The sequence below is a fragment of the Bombina bombina genome, chromosome 12 (genome assembly GCF_027579735.1).
Source record: "Bombina bombina isolate aBomBom1 chromosome 12, aBomBom1.pri, whole genome shotgun sequence".
Classification (NCBI taxonomy): Eukaryota; Metazoa; Chordata; class Amphibia; order Anura; family Bombinatoridae; genus Bombina; species Bombina bombina.
In genome coordinates this window covers 147,416,136-147,437,851 of record NC_069510.1, presented here as the reverse complement: position 1 = coordinate 147,437,851, position 21,716 = coordinate 147,416,136, and the positions used below count along the sequence as shown (strand labels likewise).

General features: G+C 39.3%; 1 protein-coding gene across 1 annotated transcript in view; it reads right to left on the bottom strand.

Annotated features, from left to right (window-relative positions):
* NR6A1 (nuclear receptor subfamily 6 group A member 1) overlaps positions 1-21,716 on the bottom strand; it is a 611,578-nt gene that overhangs the window by 537,925 nt on the left and 51,937 nt on the right. The gene's annotated exons all lie outside the window — the stretch shown is intronic.

The window sequence follows — 21,716 nt, the reverse complement described above, 5'->3', positions numbered from 1 at the left end:
TATATATTATTTATAGACACACACACACACACACACATATATATATTATTTATAGACACACACACACATATATATATATATTTTTTATAGACACACACACATATATATTATTTATAGACACACACACATATATATATTATTTATAGACACACACACACATATATATATATATTATTTATAGACACACACACATATATATATATATTATTTATAGACACACACACATATATATATTATTTATAGACACACACACATATATATATTATTTATAGACACACACATATATATATTATTTATAGACACACACACATATATATATTATTTATAGACACACACACACACACATATATATATTATTTATAGACACACACACACACACATATATATATTATTTATAGACACACACACATATATATTATTTATAGACATACACACATATATATTATTTATAGACACACACACATATATATATATATTATTTATAGACACACACACATATATATATATATATATATATATTATTTATAGACACACACATTATGGCTAAATAAAAATGTGTTAAGAGAAATTAGGAAAAAACGTAGGGCATTTAAATTATTAAAAGAAAATAGTACAGACTCAGCATACAATATTTATAAGGAATGTAACAAAGCATGCAAAAAAGCAATCAAATTAGCCAAAATTGAAAATGAAAAATTAATTGCTAAGGATTCTAAGTCTAACCCTAAAAGGTTCTTTAAGTACATAAATAGCAAAAAATCTAAGAAGGATAATATAGGTACATTAAAATGTGTGGAGGGTAGCATGATAAATAATGACAGGGAGAAGGCTGAGGTACTAAACCAGTTTTTTTCTTCAGTATACACAAGAGAAGAACCATTGAATGATACTTTTGAACATAATAGAACATGCCAGTCCATACCACTAACTGGGTTTTGTTTAGAGGATATCAGGAAAAAACTGGAAAATATTAAGGTAAATAAAACTCCAGGCCCAGATGGAATACACCCAAGGGTGTTGAGGGAACTTAGCACTGTTATAGACAAACCTTTACTCTTAATTTTTCAAGACTCATTATCCTCAGGCATGGTACCCCAGGATTGGCGTAAAGCTGATGTGGTGCCACTCTTCAAAAAGGGAAGCAGGGATGATCCAGGAAGCTATAGACCAGTTAGTCTGACATCAATAGTGGGGAAGATATTAGAAGGGATTATAAGGGATTATATTGATGAGCATATTCGTGTAAACAAGATTATGAGTTCTAATCAGCATGGCTTTAGGAGAAATAGATCATGTCAAACTAATCTGATTAGATTCTACGAGGAAGTAAGTCAAAATATAGATAAAGGGGAATCAGTGGATGTGATATACTTAGATTTTGCAAAGGCATTTGATACAGTGCCACATGAGAGATTAATGCACAAAATTAAGGGACTGGGAATAGCTGAAAATGTTAGCTCATGGATAAATAACTGGATAAAAGATAGGGAGCAACGAGTAGTAGTAAATGGATCATACTCAGATTGGACAAAGGTAATCAGTGGCGTCCCCCAGGGATCAGTACTGGGCCCTGTTCTTTTTAATATTTTTATAAATGACTTGGAGCAAGGATTAAATAGCGACATCTCTATTTTTGCAGATGATACTAAGTTAAGTAAGGTCATAAGGTCAGAGCAGGACGAACTGTCTTTACAAAGGGATTTGCTAAAATTAGAACTATGGGCAAGTGAATGGAAAATGAGATTTAATACGGAAAAATGCAAGGTTCTACATTTTGGAAGTAAAAATAAGCAGGCTACGTATTTTTTAAATGGGACAAGACTTAGCCAAACACAGGAGGAAAGGGATTTGGGAGTAGTAATAGATAACAAGCTAAAGATGGGTGCACAATGCAGGGCAGCGGCTTCAAAGGCTAATAAGATACTAGCATGTATTAAAAGAGGTATTGATTCAAGGGAGGAAAGCATAATTCTGTCATTATATAAAGCCCTGGTAAGACCTCACCTTGAGTTTGGAGTGCAGTTCTGGGGACCAATTGCTAAAAAAGATATTGCAGAACTAGAAAAAGTTCAGAGAAGGGCCACAAAGCTAATAAGGGGATTGGAGAAATTAACCTATGAGGAGAGGCTAGCCAAACTGGGTCTGTTTTCTTTAGAAAAAAGGCGCTTGAGAGGTGACATGATTACTTTATATAAATATATTCAAGGCCCATATACAGAGATGGCAGAAGCTCTGTTTATTCCAAGAAAATTGTTTCTGACAAGAGGTCATAATTTAAGGTTGGAGGAAAGGAGATTTAATCTCCTGCAACGGAAACGTTTTTTCACTGTGAGAGCAATAAAATTGTGGAACTCATTACCAAAGGAGGTAGTGAATGCCAATACCATAGATACATTTAAAAATAGTCTGGATAAGTTTCTGTATACTAACAAAATTCATGGATATGATTGCTAGTATTAAATGGGTCACATTTTAATGGGGTTATTTAAGCTTAACTGGAGCTTTTTGTAAGTATTTTAGATTTGTATAGGTTGAACTCGATGGACTTCAGTCTTTTTTTCAACCTTATCTACTATGTTACTATGTTACTATGTTACACACATATATATATATTATTTATAGACACACACACACATATATATATATATATTATTTATAGACACACACACATATATATATTATTTATAGACACACACATATATATATTATTTATAGACACACACACATATATATATATATTATTTATAGACACACACACATATATATATATTATTTATAGACACACACACATATATATATATATTATTTATAGACACACACACATATATATATATTATTTATAGACACACACACACATATATATATTATTTATAGACACACACACATATATATATATATATATATATATATATATATATATATATATATATATATATATATATATATATATTATTATATATTATAAATCCCACGAGTATCTGAACTCACTGCCAGGTAGATATAGATAGATATATATATATATATATATATATATATATATATATATATATATATATATCTCAACAATTGCACTCACAGGACTTTTCCAAAATAGTTAAATCATTAATGGAACGTTTTCCCCTTCATCAGTATCCCTGAAAACATTCCATTAAAGTGATATAACTATTTTGGAAAAGTCCTGTGAGTGCAATCGTTTGTTTGAATATAGCTCTGTATCGTTGCACCCAGGCAGGTGTCTACAGGTGGGTCGGGCTGAAGAGCTGGTTTAATATATATATATACCGTATTGTTCCGCATATAGGCCGCACTTTTTCCCCTTGATCTGTAGCTTTAAATTTGCAGTGTGGCCTATATGTGGGCGCGGCCTATAATCGGGTGCTTTTCGGTTAAATCATACATGCGCAGTATGGCCGAACTTCCGGTGCACCCTGTGGCCTTATGGGTAATGTAGTCAGCCGGAGTTGGGTGGTTTTGCGAGAGAGACGATAGTTAATAGGTTTGGCAGGATGCTCATATGCATTAGCCACCGCTGTGAGGATGCGGTAATGCTGAGAACGGACATATGAATGAGGAGGGAGGAAGTGGGCAGAGCACAAGGGACATGTGAGTCAGTTGCGATACTGATATTTTCTGGTAAGAAACAGGTTTTTTTTTGCCTTCACATCATATCTGCTAAAATAAATAAAAAATTGCTTTAATACGATATGTTAAAATAAAATAAAGGAAAGATGCTGTACTCCTTAGTGCTGGTAATTTCAAATGTGAAAAAAAGCCTTTATTTAACCATTAAAGCTCTAATGGCTGCATAAAGGTTTTTTCACATTTGAAATTACGGTACTAAAGAGTACAGCATCTTTCCTTTTTTATATTCTATACTCTTGGGAAAGTGGAAAAGGATCCCCTGGGAGCTAGTACCCTGCATTGGCCCTCATTGCTTGCAAATTTGGGAATCCAGGTCTCAATCACTTGCAAACAATGCGGCTTGTGCAACTAATGTGCATATTTTCTTTAAAATTAAATTTCTTCAAAATGGCACCAAACTTTAAGGGTGCGGACTATAATCAGGTGCGGCTTATACGGATATATATATATATATATATTATGACACAAAAAACAAAGTATCGTAGGCTGATGTAGTATAAAAGCAATTTCTTTATTTCTTCCAAAAAGAGGTTAAAAGATCAACGTGATCTACAGCATACAGGTTATAACACACAGCAGAGAGCATTGAAGTGCTGACATGTTTTGGCCAGAGAGCCGTAATCGTAGCTATCCAATGCACCTGCAGAAAACTATTTAAAAGCAGTGCTCATAGTAAATAGGGTAATTCATTCTCCAATCAGATGTACAGAATAATAGGTGTGTTTGAGTCTACATTTCTATGGACAAATTAACCTGTTATTATTATTATTATCGGTTATTTGTAGAGCGCCAACAGATTCCGCAGCTCTAAACCTGTTCATCACTTTCTTGAATAATAGATGCTAGACTATCATATTCCTATGCTCGCTGTCAATAATGTGCATAAATTATACATACACTATTAAATATACACAATTTATACAGTAAGAGAGTCTGGAAATTTCACATATGGTTAATAATCTTAAATATTAATAAATGATTAAATGCAAATATTCACAATAGAGTATGATGAGAAATAATTCTGTGTTAAAGGAACCTTGTCCCCACAAATTTTGTCTAATTCCTCGTTATTTTATTTATATATCCTAAGCTACTCTTTATTGGTACATATACCCTTATGATAAGATAAAGATATGCTTCCTATAATTTCTATGTCAATATAGATATCGATAGAGCAATATGGAGCAGAGTATACTATCCCCATATGTTACCATAAGGAAATTGGTAAATTGTCAGTATGAATTGCATTATCAATAGTAGATACCTTATCAAATTTGCATAAACTTATTTATTAACCTTCTAAAGAATCAATTATAGCTGTTCTAGAAATATTTTCCATATCAACTAATAGTGGAAAGGGTGGAGGAGTTAAAAGGGAGACATGCAGTTTGTGATATTATATACATGAAAGTAGAGGGGTCTCTACAGGATTATATTAAAGTCCAAAAGCTAAAGATGTTCATAGTTAAAATATGTATTCCATCATAAGATGTGACCAATATATAGATAGAAAGGGGAGTCTCACAGTCGGTATTAACAGTTTCCCTCATTGTAATAGACATAGCTAAAGATATTAAGGTAGACTATCCTTTGTCTTCCATAACCTTACATAGGGTATTTTGCATGGAATATAATGCAGTACACACACACACACACACACCACACAGCTTGAGCTCCGCCCTCCTTGCGACAACTGCCTGGGTGCAATGATGCAAATAGATACAAAATAAAGATTGCACTCTCAGGTCTTTTATAAACATAAGTACAAGTACTTTATTGTGAAAAGTTTTCGGGGATCTAGTCGAAGGGGACTAGACGAAGGGGACTAAATCCCAGAAAATGTTCCACATTAAAGTACTTGTACTTATGTTTATAAAAGACCTGAGAGTGCAATCTTTATTTTGTGTGTGTATGTATATATATATATATATATATATATATATATATATATATATATATATATATATATATATATACACACACACACTTTTATATTTATTTATTTATATATAAAACATAATTTATGCTTACCTGATAAATTTATTTCTCTTGTAGTGTATCCAGTCCACGTATCATCCATTACTTATGGGATATTCTCCTTCCCAACAGGAAGTTGCAAGAGTTCACCCACAGCAAAGCTGCTATATCGCTCCTCCCCTAACTGCCATATCCAGTCATTCGACCGAAAACATGCAGAGAAAGGAAAAACCATAGGGTGCAGTGGTGACTGTAGTTTAAATGAAAAAATTACCTGCCTTAAAATGACAGGGCGGGCCGTGGACTGGATACACTACAAGAGAAATAAATTTATCAGGTAAGCATAAATTATGTTTTCTCTTGTTAAGTGTATCCAGTCCACGGATCATCCATTACTTATGGGATACCAATACCAAAGCTAAAGTACACGGATGAAGGGAGGGACAAGGCAGGAACTTAAACGGAAGAGACCACTGCCTGAAAAAAATCCTTTCTCCCAAAAATAGCCTCCAAAGAAGCAAAATATGAAGTGCAGACCAAGACGCCGTCTTGAAAATCTGTTCAACAGAAGCCTTATTTTAAAAAAGGCCCAAGTGAAAGCCACAGCTCTAGTAGAATGAGCTGTAATCCCAGCAGTCTCATAAATTAAACGAATTATGCTTTTAACCAAAAAGAAAGAAAGAGGTTGCTGAAGTCTTTTGACCTCTTCTCTGTCCAGAGTAGACAACAAACCAAGTAAATGTTTGATGAAAATCTGAAGTAGCTTGTAAGAAAAACTTTAAAGCACGAATCAAATTGTGTAAACGACGTTCCATCTTTGAAAAAGGATTAGAATACAAGAATGGAACAACACTCTCTTGAGTGATAATCTCGTTGGATACCACCTTAGGTAAAAAAACCCAGTCTTGATACACAGGACTACCTTATCCGTACGGAGGACCAGATAAGGAGAATCACATTGTGAAGCAGATAACTCTGAGACTCTACAAGCCGAGGAAATATCTACCCAAAAAGGAACATTCCAGGATAAAAAGTTTGATATCTATAGAATGAAAAGGTTCACACGGAACTCCTTGAAAAACCTCAATAATCAGGTTTAAGCTCCATGGCGGAGCCATAGGTTTAGACACAGGCTTGGTTCTAACCAAAGCCTGACAAAATGCCTGAACGTCTGGAGAATCTGCCAGACGCTTGTGCAAAAGAATAGACAGAGTAGGAATCTGTCATTTTAAGGAACTAGCTGACAACCCCTTTTCTCAAAATCATCTTGGAGAAAAGATAGTATCCTGGGAATGCGGACTTTACTCCATGAGTAACCCTTGGATTCATATCAATAAGATAACAGAATTTATGTTTACCTGATAAATTACTTTCTCCAACGGTGTGTCCGGTCCACGGCGTCATCCTTACTTGTGGGATATTCTCTTCCCCAACAGGAAATGGCAAAGAGCCCAGCAAAGCTGGTCACATGATCCCTCCTAGGCTCCGCCTACCCCAGTCATTCGACCGACGTTAAGGAGGAATATTTGCATAGGAGAAACCATATGTTACCGTGGTGACTGTAGTTAAAGAAAATAAATTATCAGACCTGATTAAAAAAACCAGGGCGGGCCGTGGACCGGACACACCGTTGGAGAAAGTAATTTATCAGGTAAACATAAATTCTGTTTTCTCCAACATAGGTGTGTCCGGTCCACGGCGTCATCCTTACTTGTGGGAACCAATACCAAAGCTTTAGGACACGGATGAAGGGAGGGAGCAAATCAGGTCACCTAAATGGAAGGCACCACGGCTTGCAAAACCTTTCTCCCAAAAATAGCCTCAGAAGAAGCAAAAGTATCAAATTTGTAAAATTTAGAAAAAGTGTGCAGTGAAGACCAAGTCGCTGCCTTACATATCTGATCAACAGAAGCCTCGTTCTTGAAGGCCCATGTGGAAGCCACAGCCCTAGTGGAGTGAGCTGTGATTCTTTCAGGAGGCTGCCGTCCGGCAGTCTCATAAGCCAATCGGATAATGCTTTTAATCCAGAAGGAGAGAGAGGTAGAAGTTGCTTTTTGACCTCTCCGTTTACCAGAATAAACAACAAACAAAGACAAAGTTTGTCTGAAAACCTTAGTAGCTGCTAAGTAAAATTTGAGAGCACGAACTACATCCAAGTTGTGCAACAAACGTTCCTTCTTTGAAACTGGATTAGGACACAAAGAAGGCACAACTATCTCCTGGTTAATGTCTTTGTTAGAAACAACTTTTGGAAGAAAACCAGGTTTAGTACGCAAAACCACCTTATCTGCATGGAACACCAGATAAGGAGAAGAACACTGCAGAGCAGATAATTCTGAAACTCTTCTAGCAGAAGAAATTGCAACCAAAAACAAAACTTTCCAAGATAATAACTTAATATCAACGGAATGTAAGGGTTCAAACGGAACCCCCTGAAGAACTGAAAGAACTAGGTTGAGACTCCAAGGAGGAGTCAAAATTTTGTAAACAGGCTTGATTCTAACCAGAGCCTGAACAAAGGCTAGAACATCTGGCACAGCTGCCAGCTTTTTGTGAAGTAACACAGACAAGGCAGAAATCTGTCCCATCAAGGAACTTGCAGATAATCCTTTTTCCAATCCTTCTCGAAGGAAGGATAGACTCTTAGGAATCTTAACCTTGTCCCAAGGGAATCCTGCAGATTCACACCAACAGATATACCAAATTATGTGGTAATTTTCTGGTTACAGGCTTTCAGGCCTGAACAAGAGTATTAATAACAGAATCTGAGAACCCTCGCTTTGATAAGATCAAGCGTTCAATCTCCAAGCAGTCAGCTGGAGTGGGTCGAACGGACCTAGAACAAGAAGGTCTCGTCTCAAAGGTAGCTTCCATGGTGGAGCCGATGACATATTCACCAGATCTGCATACCAAGTCCTGCGTGGCCACGCAGGAGCTATCAAAATCACCGACGCCCTCTCCTGATTGATCCTGGCTACCAGCCTGGGGATGAGAGGAAACGGCGGGAACACATAAGCTAGTTTGAAGGTCCAAGGTGCTACTAGTGCATCCACTAGAGCCGCCTTGGGATCCCTGGATCTGTACCCGTAGTAAGGAACTCTGAAGTTCTGACGAGAGGCCATCAGATCCATGTCTGGAATGCCCCACGGTTGAGTGACTTGGGCAAAGATTTCCGGATGGAGTTCCCACTCCCCCGGATGCAATGTCTGACGACTCAGAAAATCCGCTTCCCAATTTTCCACTCCTGGGATGTGGATAGCAGACAGGTGGCAGGAGTGAGACTCCGCCCATAGAATGATTTTGGTCACTTCTTCCATCGCTAGGGAACTCCTTGTTCCCCCCTGATGGTTGATGTATGAACTTGGCCCTCGCTAGCTGAGGCCAAGCTTTGAGAGCATTGAATATCGCTCTCAGTTCCAGAATATTTATCGGTAGAAGAGATTCTACCCGAGACCAAAGACCCTGAGCTTTCAGGGATCCCCAGACCGCGCCCCAGCCCATCAGACTGGCGTCGGTCGTGACAATGACCCACTCTGGTCTGCGGAAGGTCATCCCTTGTGACAGGTTGTCCAGGGACAGCCACCAACGGAATGAGTCTCTGGTCCTCTGATTTACTTGTATCTTCGGAGACAAGTCTGAATAGTCCCCATTTCACTGACTGAGCAGGAACAGTTGTAATGGTCTTAGATGAATGCGCACAAAAGGAACTATGTCCATTGCCGCTACCATCAAACCTATCACTTCCATGCACTGCGCTATGGAAGGAAGAGGAACGGAATGAAGTATCCGACAAGAGTCTAGAAGTTTTGTTTTTCTGGCTTCTGTCAGAAAAATCCTCATTTCTAAGGAGTCTATTATAGTTCCCAAGAAGGGAACCCTCGTTGACGGAGATAGAGAACTCTTTTCCACGTTCACTTTCCATCCGTGAGATCTGAGAAAGGCCAGGACAATGTCCGTGTGAGCCTTTACTTGAGGAAGGGACGACGCTCGAATCAGAATGTCGTCCAAGTAAGGTACTACAGCAATGCCCCTTGGTCTTAGCACCGCCAGAAGGGACCCTAGTACCTATGAGAAAATCCTAGGAGCAGTGGCTAATCCGAAAGAAAACGCCACGAACTGGAAATGCTTGTCCAGGAATTCAAACCTTAGGAACCGATGATGTTCCTTGTGGATAGGAATATGTAGATACGCATCCTTGAAATCCACCTTGGTCATGAATTGACCTTCCTGGATGGAAGGAAGAAGTGTTCGAATGGTTTCCATCTTGAACGATGGAACCTTGAGAAACTTGTTCAAGATCTTGAGATCTAAGATTGGTCTGAACGTTCCCTCTTTTTTGGGAACTATGAACAGATTGGAGTAGAACCCCATCCCTTGTTCTCCTAATGGAACAGGATGAATCACTCCCATTTTTAGCAGGTCTTCTACCCAATGTAAGAATGCCTGTCTTCTTATGTGGTCTGAAGACAACTGAGACCTGTGGAACCTCCCCCTTGGAGGAAGCCCCTTGAACTCCAGAGAATAACCTTGGGAGACTATTTCTAGCGCCCAAGGGTCCAGAACATCTCTTGCCCCAGCCTGAGCGAAGAGAGAGAGTCTGCCCCCCACCAGATCCGGTCCCGGATCGGGGGCCCGCATTTCATGCTGTCTTGGTAGCAGTGGCAGGTTTCCTGGCCTGCTTTCCTTTGTTCCAGCCTTGCATAGGTCTCCAGGCTGGATTGGCTTGAGAAGTATTACCTTCCTGCTTAGAGGACGTAGCCCTTGGGGCTGATCCGTTTCTGCGAAAGGGACGAAACTTAGGTTTATTTTTGGTCTTGAAAAGACCTATCCTGAGGAAGGGCGTGGCCCTTGCCCCCAGTGATATCAGAGATAATCTCTTTCAAGTCAGGGCCAAAGAGTGTTTTCCCCTTGAAAGGAATGTCAAGCAATTTGTTCTTGGAAGACGCATCCGCTGCCCAAGATTTTAACCAAAGCGCTCTGCGCCACAATAGCAAACCCAGAATTTTTTCGCCGCTAACCTAGCCAATTGCAAGGTGGCGTCTAGGGTGAAAGAATTAGCCAATTTAAGAGCACGAATTCTGTCCATAATCTCCTCATAAGAAGAAGAATTACTAATAATCGCCTTTCCTAGCTCATCAAACTAGAAACACGCGGCTGCAGTGACAGGGACAATGCATGCAATTGGTTGTAGAAGGGAACCTTGCTGAACAAACATCTTTAGCAGACCTTCTAATTTTTTATCCATAGGATCTTGGAAAGCACAACTATCTTCTATGGGTATAGTGGCGCGCTTGTGTAGAGTAGAAACCGCCCCCTCGACCTTGGGGACTGTCTGCCATCAGTCCTTTCTGGTGTCGACTATAGGAAAACAATTTTATAAATATGGGGGGAGGTACTAAAGGTATACCGGGCCTGTCCCATTCTGTACTAACAATGTACGCCACCCGCTTGGATATAGGAAAAGCTTCGGGGGGCCCCGGGGCCTCTAAGAACTTTTCCATTTTACATAGTGGTTCTGGAATGACCAGATAATCACAATCATCCAAATTGGATAACACCTCCTTAAGCAGAGCGCGGAGATGTTCCAACTTAAATTTAAAAGTAATCACATCAGGTTCAGCTTGTTGAGAAATGTTTCCTGAATCTGAAATTTCTCCCTCAGACAAAACCTCCCTGGCCCCCTCAGACTGGTGTAGGGGCCCTTCAGAAACCATATCATCAGCGTTCTCATGCTCTACAGAATTTTCTAAAACAGAGCAGTCGCGCTTTCACTGATAAGTGGGCATATTGGCTAAAATGTTTTTGATAGAATTATCCATTACAGCCGTTAAATGTTGCATAGTAAGGAGTATTGGCGCACTAGATGTACTAGGGGCCTCCTGTATGGGCAAGACTGGTGTAGACGAAGGAGGGGATGATGCAGTACCATGCTTACTCCCCTCACTTGAGGAATCATCTTGGGCATCATTTTTACTAAATTTTTTTATGACATAAAATACATATAGTTAAATGAGAAGGAACCTTGGTTTCCCCACAGTCAGAACACAATCTATCTGGTAGTTCAGACATGTTAAACAGGCATAAACTTGATAACAAAGCACAAAAAACGTTTTAAAATAAAACCGTTACTGTCACTTTAAATTTTAAACTAAACACACTTTATTACTGCAATTGCGAAAAAGTATGAAGGAATTGTTCAAAATTCACCAAAATTTCACCACAGTGTCTTAAAGCCTTAAAAGTATTGCACACCAAATTTGGAAGCTTTAACCCTTAAAATAACGGAACCGGAGCCGTTTTTATATTTAACCCCTTTACAGTCCCTGGAATCTGCTTTGCTGAGACCCAACCAAGCCCAAAGGGGAATACGATACCAAATGATGCCTTCAGAAAGACCTTTCTATGTATCAGAGCTCCACACACATGCAGCTGCATGCCATGCTGTCCTCAAAAACAAGTGCGCCATACCGGCGCGAAAATGAGGCTCTGACTATGATTAGGGAAAGCCCCTAAAGAATAAGGTGTCAAAAACAGTGCCTGCCGATATAATCATATCAAAATACCCAGAATAAATGATTCCTCAAGGCTAAATATGTGTTAATAATGAATCGATTTAGCCCAGAAAAAGTCTACAGTCTTAATAAGCCCTTGTGAAGCCCTTATTTACTATCTTAATAAACATGGCTTACCGGATCCCATAGGGAAAATGACAGCTTCCAGCATTACATCGTCTTGTTAGAATGTGTCATACCTCAAGCAGTAAGAGACTGCACACTGTTCCCCCAACTGAAGTTAATTGCTCTCAACAGTCCTGTGTGGAACAGCCATGGATTTTAGTTACGGTGCTAAAATCATTTTCCTCATACAAACAGAAATCTTCATCTCTTTTCTGTTTCTGAGTAAATAGTACATACCAGCACTATTTTAAAATAACAAACTCTTGATTGAATAATAAAAACTACAGTTAAACACTAAAAAACTCTAAGCCATCTCCGTGGAGATGTTGCCTGTACAACGGCAAAGAGAATGACTGGGGTAGGCGGAGCCTAGGAGGGATCATGTGACCAGCTTTGCTGGGCTCTTTGCCATTTCCTGTTGGGGAAGAGAATATCCCACAAGTAAGGATGACGCCGTGGACCGGACACACCTATGTTGGAGAAATTTATGCTATATCTATGTTAAATTTTGCTAGTGACAGGCTTTCATGCCTGTACTAAGGTATCAATGACTGACTTGGAGAAGCCATGTTTCGATAACATCAAGCATTCAGTCTCCAGGCAGTCCATCTCAGAGAAGTTAAATATAGATGGTTGAAAGGACCCTGAGATGGAGGGTCCTGTCTCAGAAGCAGAGATCATGATGGAAAGAATGACATGTCCACCAGATCTGCATACCAGGTCCTGCGTGGCCACACAGGCGCTGTTAAAAACACCAAAGCAGTCTCCTGCTTGATCTTGTGTAAAGACCTCCGGAGGGAATTCCACTTCCCCGGGAGAAAAGTCTGACGACTTAGAAAATCCACCTCCCAGTTCTCAACACCTGGGATATGGAGAGTTGATAGACAAGAGAGAGTCTCTGTCCAATGAATAATTTAAAGATTTCTAACATCGCTAGGAAACTTCTGTTCCCCCTTGATGGTTGATGTAAGCCACAGTCGTGATATTGTCCGACTGAATCTGATGTACCTCAGAGTTGCTAACTGAGGCCAAGCCTGAAGAGTATGGAATATCGCTCCCAATTCCAGAATATTTATTAGAAGGAAGGTTTCCTCCTGAGTCTACTATCCTTGAATCTTCAGGGAGTCCCAGGCTGTATCCCATCTGTTGTAACAACTGTCCCATCTGACCTGCGGAAGGTCATACCCTTGGACAGATGGACCCGAGATAGCCACCAGAGAAGAGAATCTCTGGCCTCTTGGTCCAGATTTAAGAAGGGGACAAATCTGTATAATTCCCGTTCCATTGACTGAGCATGCATAGCTGCAGAGGTCTGAAATGTAGGCGTGCAAACGGTACTATGTCCCTTGCCGCTACCATTAGGCCGATTACATTCATGTACCGAGCCCCCGAAGGGCGCGGATGGAATGAAGAACGCGGCAGTAATTTAGAAGCTTTGACAACCTGGACTCCGTCAGGTAAATTTTCATTTCTGCAAAATCTATCAGAGTCCCTAGGAAGGAAACCCTTGAGAATGGGGATAGAGAACTCCTTCCTTGTTCACTTTCCACCCCTGCGATCTCAGAAATGCCAGTACTACATCCGTATGAGACTTGGCAATTTGAAGGTCAATGCCTAAATAAGGGGCCACTTCTAAAGATTCTTGGGGCTGTAGTTAACCCAAAGGAAAGAGCAACAAACTGGTAATGCCTGTCTAGCAAGGCAAACCTGAAAAAACAATGGTGATCCTTATGCATCGTTATGTGAGGATAAGTATCCTTCAAATCCATTGTAGTCCTCTATTGACTCTCCTGGATCCTAGTTAAGATGGTACGAATAGTTACCATCTTAAATAATGGAATTCTAAGGAATTTATTTAAGAACTTTAAATCCAAAATAGGTCTGAAGGTTCCCTTTCCTTGGGAACCACGAACAGATTTGAGAAAAACTCTGACCCTGTTCAAGTCTTGGAACTGGATGGATCTCGAACACAATGTAAGAATGCCTCTTTCTTTATCTGGTGTGCAGATAATTGTGAAAGGTAAAATCTCCCCTATTTCGAAGGGGAAGCTTTGAAATCCAGAAGATATCTCTGGGATATAATTTCCAATGCCCAGGATCCTGGGCATCTCTTGCCCACGCCTGGGCGAAAAAAGAAAATCTGCCCCCTACAGGATCCATTACCGGATAGGGGACCTTTCCTTCATGCTGTCTAAGATGCAGCAGCAGCAGGCTCCTTGGCCTGCTTATTCTTGTTCCAGGTCCGGTTGTCTCCAGACCGTCATGGACTGAGCAAAAGTACCCTCTTGATTTGCCGAAGAGGAAGTTGATGCCACACCTGCCTTGAAGTTTCGAAAGGCACGAAAATTAGACTGTTTTGGCCTTTGATTTGGACCAGTCCTGAGGAAGGGCAAGCCCCTTTCCTCCAGTGATATTAATAATGATCTCCTTCAAACCAGGCTCTAATAGGGTCTGTCCCCTGAAGGAAAGTTAAGTAGCTTATTTATTAAAGTCACGACAGCTGACCATGAGATAAGCCATAGCGCTCTGCGCGCCAGTATACTAAAAACTGAATTCTTAGCCGTTAGTTTAGTCAAATGAACAAAGGCATCAGAAACAAAGGAATTGGCTAGCTTAAGTGCTCTTAGCTTGACAAGTATATTCATCCAATGGAGTCGCTACCTGTAAAGCCTCATCCAGAGACTCCAACCAGAACGCCGCAGCAGCAGTGACAGGAGCATTGCATGCAAGGGCTGCAGGATAAAACCTTGTTGAATAAACATTTTCGTAAGGTAACCCTCTAATTTTTTATCAATTGGATCTAAAAAAAAGCACAACTGTCCTCGACAGGGTTAGTGGTACACTTAGCTAGAGTAGAAACTCTTCTCTTCACCTTAGGGACCCGTGTGGTGGCATCTGTTAGAAACATTTTTCTAAAAATAGGAGGGGAAGAGAACGGTACACCTGGTCTATCCCATTCCTTATTAATAATTTCTGTAAACCTCTTTAGGTATTGGAAAAAACATCAGTACACACCGGCACTGCATAGTATCTATTCAGTCTACACAATTTCTCTAGCACTGTGATTGTAACCCAGTCATTCAGAGCTGCTAAAACCTCCCTGAGTAACAAGTGGAGGATCTTAAGCATAAATTTTAAATGTAGAAATATCGGAATCAGGTTAAATCATCTCGCCTGAGTCAAAAATATCACCCACAGACTGAAGCTCCCCTCAGCTTCTGCATATTGTGAGGCAGTAACAGACATGGTTCTTGACGCATCTGTATGCTCTGTATCTATCCCCAGAGCTATCTCGCTTTCCTTTAATTTCAGGTAGTCTGACTAATACCGCTTCCAGAGTATTATTCATAACTTTCGCCATGTCTTGTAAAATAAACGCTATAAGCGCCCTTGATGTACTAGGCGCCATTTGAGCGGGAGTCCCTGGAGCGGGAGTCGAAGAGTCTGACACGTGGGGAGAGTTAGTCAGCATAACTTCCCCCTTGACAGAATCCTCTGGTAAAATAAACGCTATGGGCGCCCTTGATGTACTTGGCGCCATTTGAGTGTGAGTCCCTAAAGCGGGAGTCAAAGGGTCTGACACGTGGGGAGAGTTAGTCGGCATAACTTCCCCCTCGACAGAATCCTCTGGTGATAATGTTTTTAAAGACAAAAAATGATCTTTATTGCTTAACATGAAATCAGTACATCTGGTACACATTCTAAGATGGGGTTCCACCATGGCTTTTAAACATAATGAACACAGAGCTTCCTCTATGTCAGACATGTTAGAACAGACTAATAATGAGACAAGTAAGCTTGGAAAACACTTTAAATCAAGTTATCAAGCAAATATAAAAAACGTTACTGTGCCTTTAAGAGAAACAAATTTTGTCAACATTGGAAAAACAGTGAAAAAAGGCAGTAAATCAAACAAAATTTTTACAGTATATGTAATAAGTTAACAGAGCATTGCACCCACTTGCAAATGGATGATTAACCCCTTAATGCAAAAAACAGATAAAAAAAAAACGACAGACGTTTTTTAACAGACACAACAAAACTGCCACAGCTGAGCTGTGGATTACCTTCCCTATAAACTATTTTGGAAGTCTTTTTAGCCCTTTAGAGATTTCCTGTAGTATTCATGGGACTTCTGAGGATATCTGGATGATTCATTTTGTAATTTTAACTGCGCAAAAAAAAGCGCTAAATTAGGCCCCTCCCACTCATATTACAACAGTGGGAAACCTCAGTTAACTGTTTCAATGTAGAATTTAAGCCAGCCATGTGGAAAAATTAGGCCCCAATAAGTTTTATCACCAAACATATGTCAAAAAACGATTAAACATGCCAGCAAACGTTTTAAAACACTTTTTTATAAGAGTATGTATCTCTATTAATAAGCCTGATACCAGTCGCTATCACTGCATTTAAGGCTTTACTTACATTACTTCGGTATCAGCAGCATTTTCTTAGTCAATTCCATTCCTTAGAAAAATATTTTACTGCACATACCTTATTTGCAGGAAAACCTGCACGCCATTCCCCCTCTGAAGTACCTCACTCCTCAGAATGTGTGAGAACAGCAAATGGATCTTAGTTACTTCTGCTAAGATCATAGAAAAACGCAGGCAGATTCTTCTTCCAAATACTGCCTGAGATAAACAGCACACTCCGGTGCCATTTAAAAATAACAAACTTTTGATTGAAGAAATAAACTAAGTATAAAACACCACAGTCCTCTCACGACCTCCATCTATGTTGAGGGTTGCAAGAGAATGACTGGATATGGCAGTTGGGGGAGGAGCTATATAGCAGCTCTGCTGTGGGTGAACTCTTGCAACTTCCTGTTGGGAAGGAGAATGTCCCATAAGTAATGGATGATCCGTGGACTGGATACACTTAACAAGAGAAATATATATATATATATATATATATATATATATATATATATATATAAAATTTATTTATACACATATATACACACACATACTTATATATTTATACACATACACACACAAATATATACTTATATATTTATTTTTATTATATTTCTGCTTGCAGGAAGGGAAAAAAAGGGGTTTAAAGAAAATCAACCCATTCACAGCGTTAGAATGTTCCATGACGTTCTAACAGCGCTGGACTTTAAAACGCCAAAGGAAGGGATGGAACGTCCTACCACATAAGATCGGACTGGGGGCATACCTAGCAACGTAGACAGTCCCCCATGATCCGGTCCCTGCCTTGAATTCACTTGATTGCATAAACTATCTTTATGCAGCAAGTGTTCCGATGTTAAACACTTGTGCCGGGCATGAAGGATTTAAACACAAAACCTTAATTTAACGTGATGGTAAACTTTCCCTCTTGTATAAACAGATACAGAATGTTAGTGATATTTTATATGGCGTTTAATTCATTACTTGTGATAAAGATGCGCCTTAACTTACTCCGAGATTCTAATACTACTTGCTCCGCCGCCCACTTCAAAACTACATTTTTTGTGTGATCTAGGATTTCAGCACTAAAGTAAAGTTACAGCGCATCTTCATTACAACTGATGAATTTAACTTCATCTAAAATATCACTAGCATTACCAATCTGTTAATACAAAGGGGGGAGTTTGCCTTCATTTGAATTAAAGGGACATGAAACTGTTGTTGACAACTAAAAAAAGAATAGTAACTATTCACCATGTTATAGAAGCTCTTTTCAAATCAGTTTTCCTGTTTTAATAGCTTAAAGGTGCAAGATGATGAAGCTCCGCCTCTTCATACTGGGTGCCGCCATCTTGTAGCTCAAGGATTCTCACAGCCTGTGGCAGAAGCAGTGCACACTTGCACGTCAGTGATATTGGTGTGTTTTTTTACAGCTGCGTCATTTGCTTGGAGTTAGTGTGCATGATATATCATGTGAGCTTTACATTTGCACATAACGTGTTTTATAAAATGACAACAATAATATAGAGCGTGGCAGCCACAGTAATAATGTACAGCTCCTGCTCTGTATCATACACCCTAACCTTAAACACTTTATACAGCCGTCACAAAGATGACAACCTCATTGATATGTAAATGCAACTGCTTTAGTCACAGGCTGTGAGAATTACTGGAGCTACAAGATGGCGGCGCCCAGTATGAAGAGGCGGAGCTTCAGTATCTGGAACTTTTAAGCTATTAAAACAGGAAAACAGATTTGAAAAGAGCTGCAGGAACAAGATGAAATACAATAACATAGTGAGTAGCTACTATTCTTTAGTAGTTGTGCACAGCGGTTTAACGTCCCTTTAATGAAAATGACACAACATTATATCCATCAATCATTCTGCTTGCTTTGTACACTGCCTTGGCTGCACACATTGCTCTTGCCTCACACTCCCTAGAGCAGTGCTTTCCAAACTGTGTGTCGTGAAACATTAGTGTGTCGGCAGCAGTGTGTAGGTGCGTCCCTGCTTCAGCACAAATTTTTTTGAATTTAAAATTCTTTTTAAAAAAAAAATTTTGGTTTCCGACTTTCCGCCCGCCTGCTACGCATAACACATGGTTGACACGTGATTGATACCTAGTGGGTCACAGATCATCTTAACCTATTGGCGCAGCTTAGCGGGAACTGAAACTATTCCCATTGGCGGCACATTGGCTCCTGACTGCACTATAGTCTCCTCAATCGGCTCGTGACTGCACGTGTAGCCAGTGAGTGGGATAGTAGTGTGTTTGCAGCGCGGGGCGTAGTCAGTCGGACTCACCAAGCTCTGAGGGCAGCAGCTTAAACGCTGAGCTGAAGTCAGAAGTGAGTGGGGTTTTTTGCAGCTAGCTGCCAGTAGTGCATTGCTGCTCCTGCTCTTGATATATGGATAGGAAGCTTAACAATGCTTGATGATGAAATGCGAGTGTCTTTATCTAATATTCTACCAAATATTCAGAACCCACATACATCCCATTAATATAGTAAGTAGCTATTGGTGTTGTTAAACTTTTTGTAAATACATTTAGTTATATCATTTCTGTATGTGTCCGCATCTCTTAAAACAAGTTAGTTTAACCTCCTGTTTGCCAGTACAACTGAATTACTGTGTCGCGAAATGATGTAGGTCTAAAAAGTGTCACCAACATGAAAGGTTTGGAAAGCTCTGCCGTAGAGAGGGAGCCACACATAATTAATCATTTCCTGGGCAATACAATTTTGAGATTACTGTAACTTAAAAAATGAAAGAAAGAAAAGAAAGACCAAAATAAAAACTGAAAAAATTTGATGCTGCATTCAGATAATTAGTGAATCTTTCTTTAATCTCAGATGCCAATTTGTGATTCCACATTGATCCAACAATGTCCAACTTCCTGACACTTCCTATAGATCAGGCGTGGCCACACATGGTTTACGTCCCTTTAATAAAGATTTACAGATTAGTTATTAAGAACAGTAACTGCCCCTCTCTAAAAGTACAGCTGTCTGTCTGCCGCCTGAGACCACCTAGGTATCTGATACCGGAATCTCCCCTGCCCCTCACATTCCCAGCTGTGGGGTACAATATACTGACAGGTTAGACCCACTGTAGCAATCTTTCATTTAAATGGAAATAAAAGGAAATACTTTTCGTCAAGTTTCAGACAGAGCATAACATTTTACACAACTTTCCAATTCACATCTAATATCAAATTTGTTTGTATCCTTTGTTAAAGGAGCAGCAATGTACTACTGGGAGCTAGCTTTACACATTGATAAGCCAATGACTAAAAGGCACATATGCGCAACCACCCATCAGCAGCTAGCTTAGTGAACTGCTACTCCTTGAGCATACCTAGGTATGCCTTTCAACAAAGGATATCAAGAGAATGAAGAAAATTAGATCATAGACATAAAAGGGAAAGTTGAATGTTCTATCTAAATAATTAAAGGAAAAAAATGTATCGTTTAAAAAGAAAGATAATCCCTTTATTACCCATTCCCCAGTTTTGCATAAAGAACAGTTATATTAATATACTTTTTACCTCTGTAATTACCTTGTATCTAAACCTCTGTAGACTGCCCCTTATCTCAGTTATATTAATATACTTTTTACCTCTGTGATTACCTTGTATCTAAGCCTCTGCAGACTGCTCCTTATCTCAGTTATATTAATATACTTTTTACCTCTGTGATTACCCTGTATCTAAATAAGCCTCTGCAGACTGCTCCTTATCTCAGTTATATTAATATACTTTTTACCTCTGTGATTACCCTGTATCTAAGCCTCTGCAGACTGCCCCTTGTCTCAGTTATATTACTATACTGTTTACCTCTGTGATTACCTTGTATCTAAGCCTCTGCAGACTGCTCCTTATCTCAGTTATATTAATATACTTTTTACCTCTGTGATTACCTTGTAGCTAAGCCTCTGCAGACTGCCCTTATCCTAGTTATATTAATATACTCTTTACCTCTGTGATTACCTTGTATCTAAGCCTCTGCAGACTGCCCCTTATCTCAGTTATATTGATATACTTTTTACCTCTGTGATTACCTTGTATCTAAGCCTCTGCAGACTGCTCATTATCTCAGTTATATTAATATACTTTTTACCTCTGTAATTACCTTGTATCTAAACCTCTGTAGACTGCCCCTTATCTCAGTTATATTAATATACTTTTTACCTCTGTGATTACCTTGTATCTAAGCCTCTGCAGACTGCTCCTTATCTCAGTTATATTAATATACTTTTTACCTCTGTGATTACCCTGTATCTAAATAAGCCTCTGCAGACTGCTCCTTATCTCAGTTATATTAATATACTTTTTACCTCTGTGATTACCCTGTATCTAAGCCTCTGCAGACTGCCCCTTGTCTCAGTTATATTACTATACTGTTTACCTCTGTGATTACCTTGTATCTAAGCCTCTGCAGACTGCTCCTTATCTCAGTTATATTAATATACTTTTTACCTCTGTGATTACCTTGTATCTAAGCCTCTGCAGACTGCTCATTATCTCAGTTATATTAATATACTTTTTACCTCTGTGATTACCTTGTATCTAAGCCTCTGCAGACTGCCCCTTATCTCAGTTATATTGATATACTTTTTACCTCTGTGATTACCTTGTATCTAAGCCTCTGCAGACTGCTCATTATCTCAGTTATATTAATATACTTTTTACCTCTGTGATTACCCTGTATCTAAGCCTCTGCAGACTGCTCCTTATCTCAGTTATATTATTATACTTTTTACCTCTGTGATTACCTTGTATCTAACCCTCTGCAAATTGCCCCTTATCTCAGTTATATTTTTATACTTTTTACCTCTGTGATTACCTTGTATCTAAGCTTCTGCATACTGCCCCTTATCTCAGTGCTATTTACAAACTTGCATTTTATCCAATCAGTGCTGGCTAAATAAATAACTCCACGGGAGTGAGCACAATGATATGAATATGGCACACATGAACTAGTGCTGTGTTACTGTGA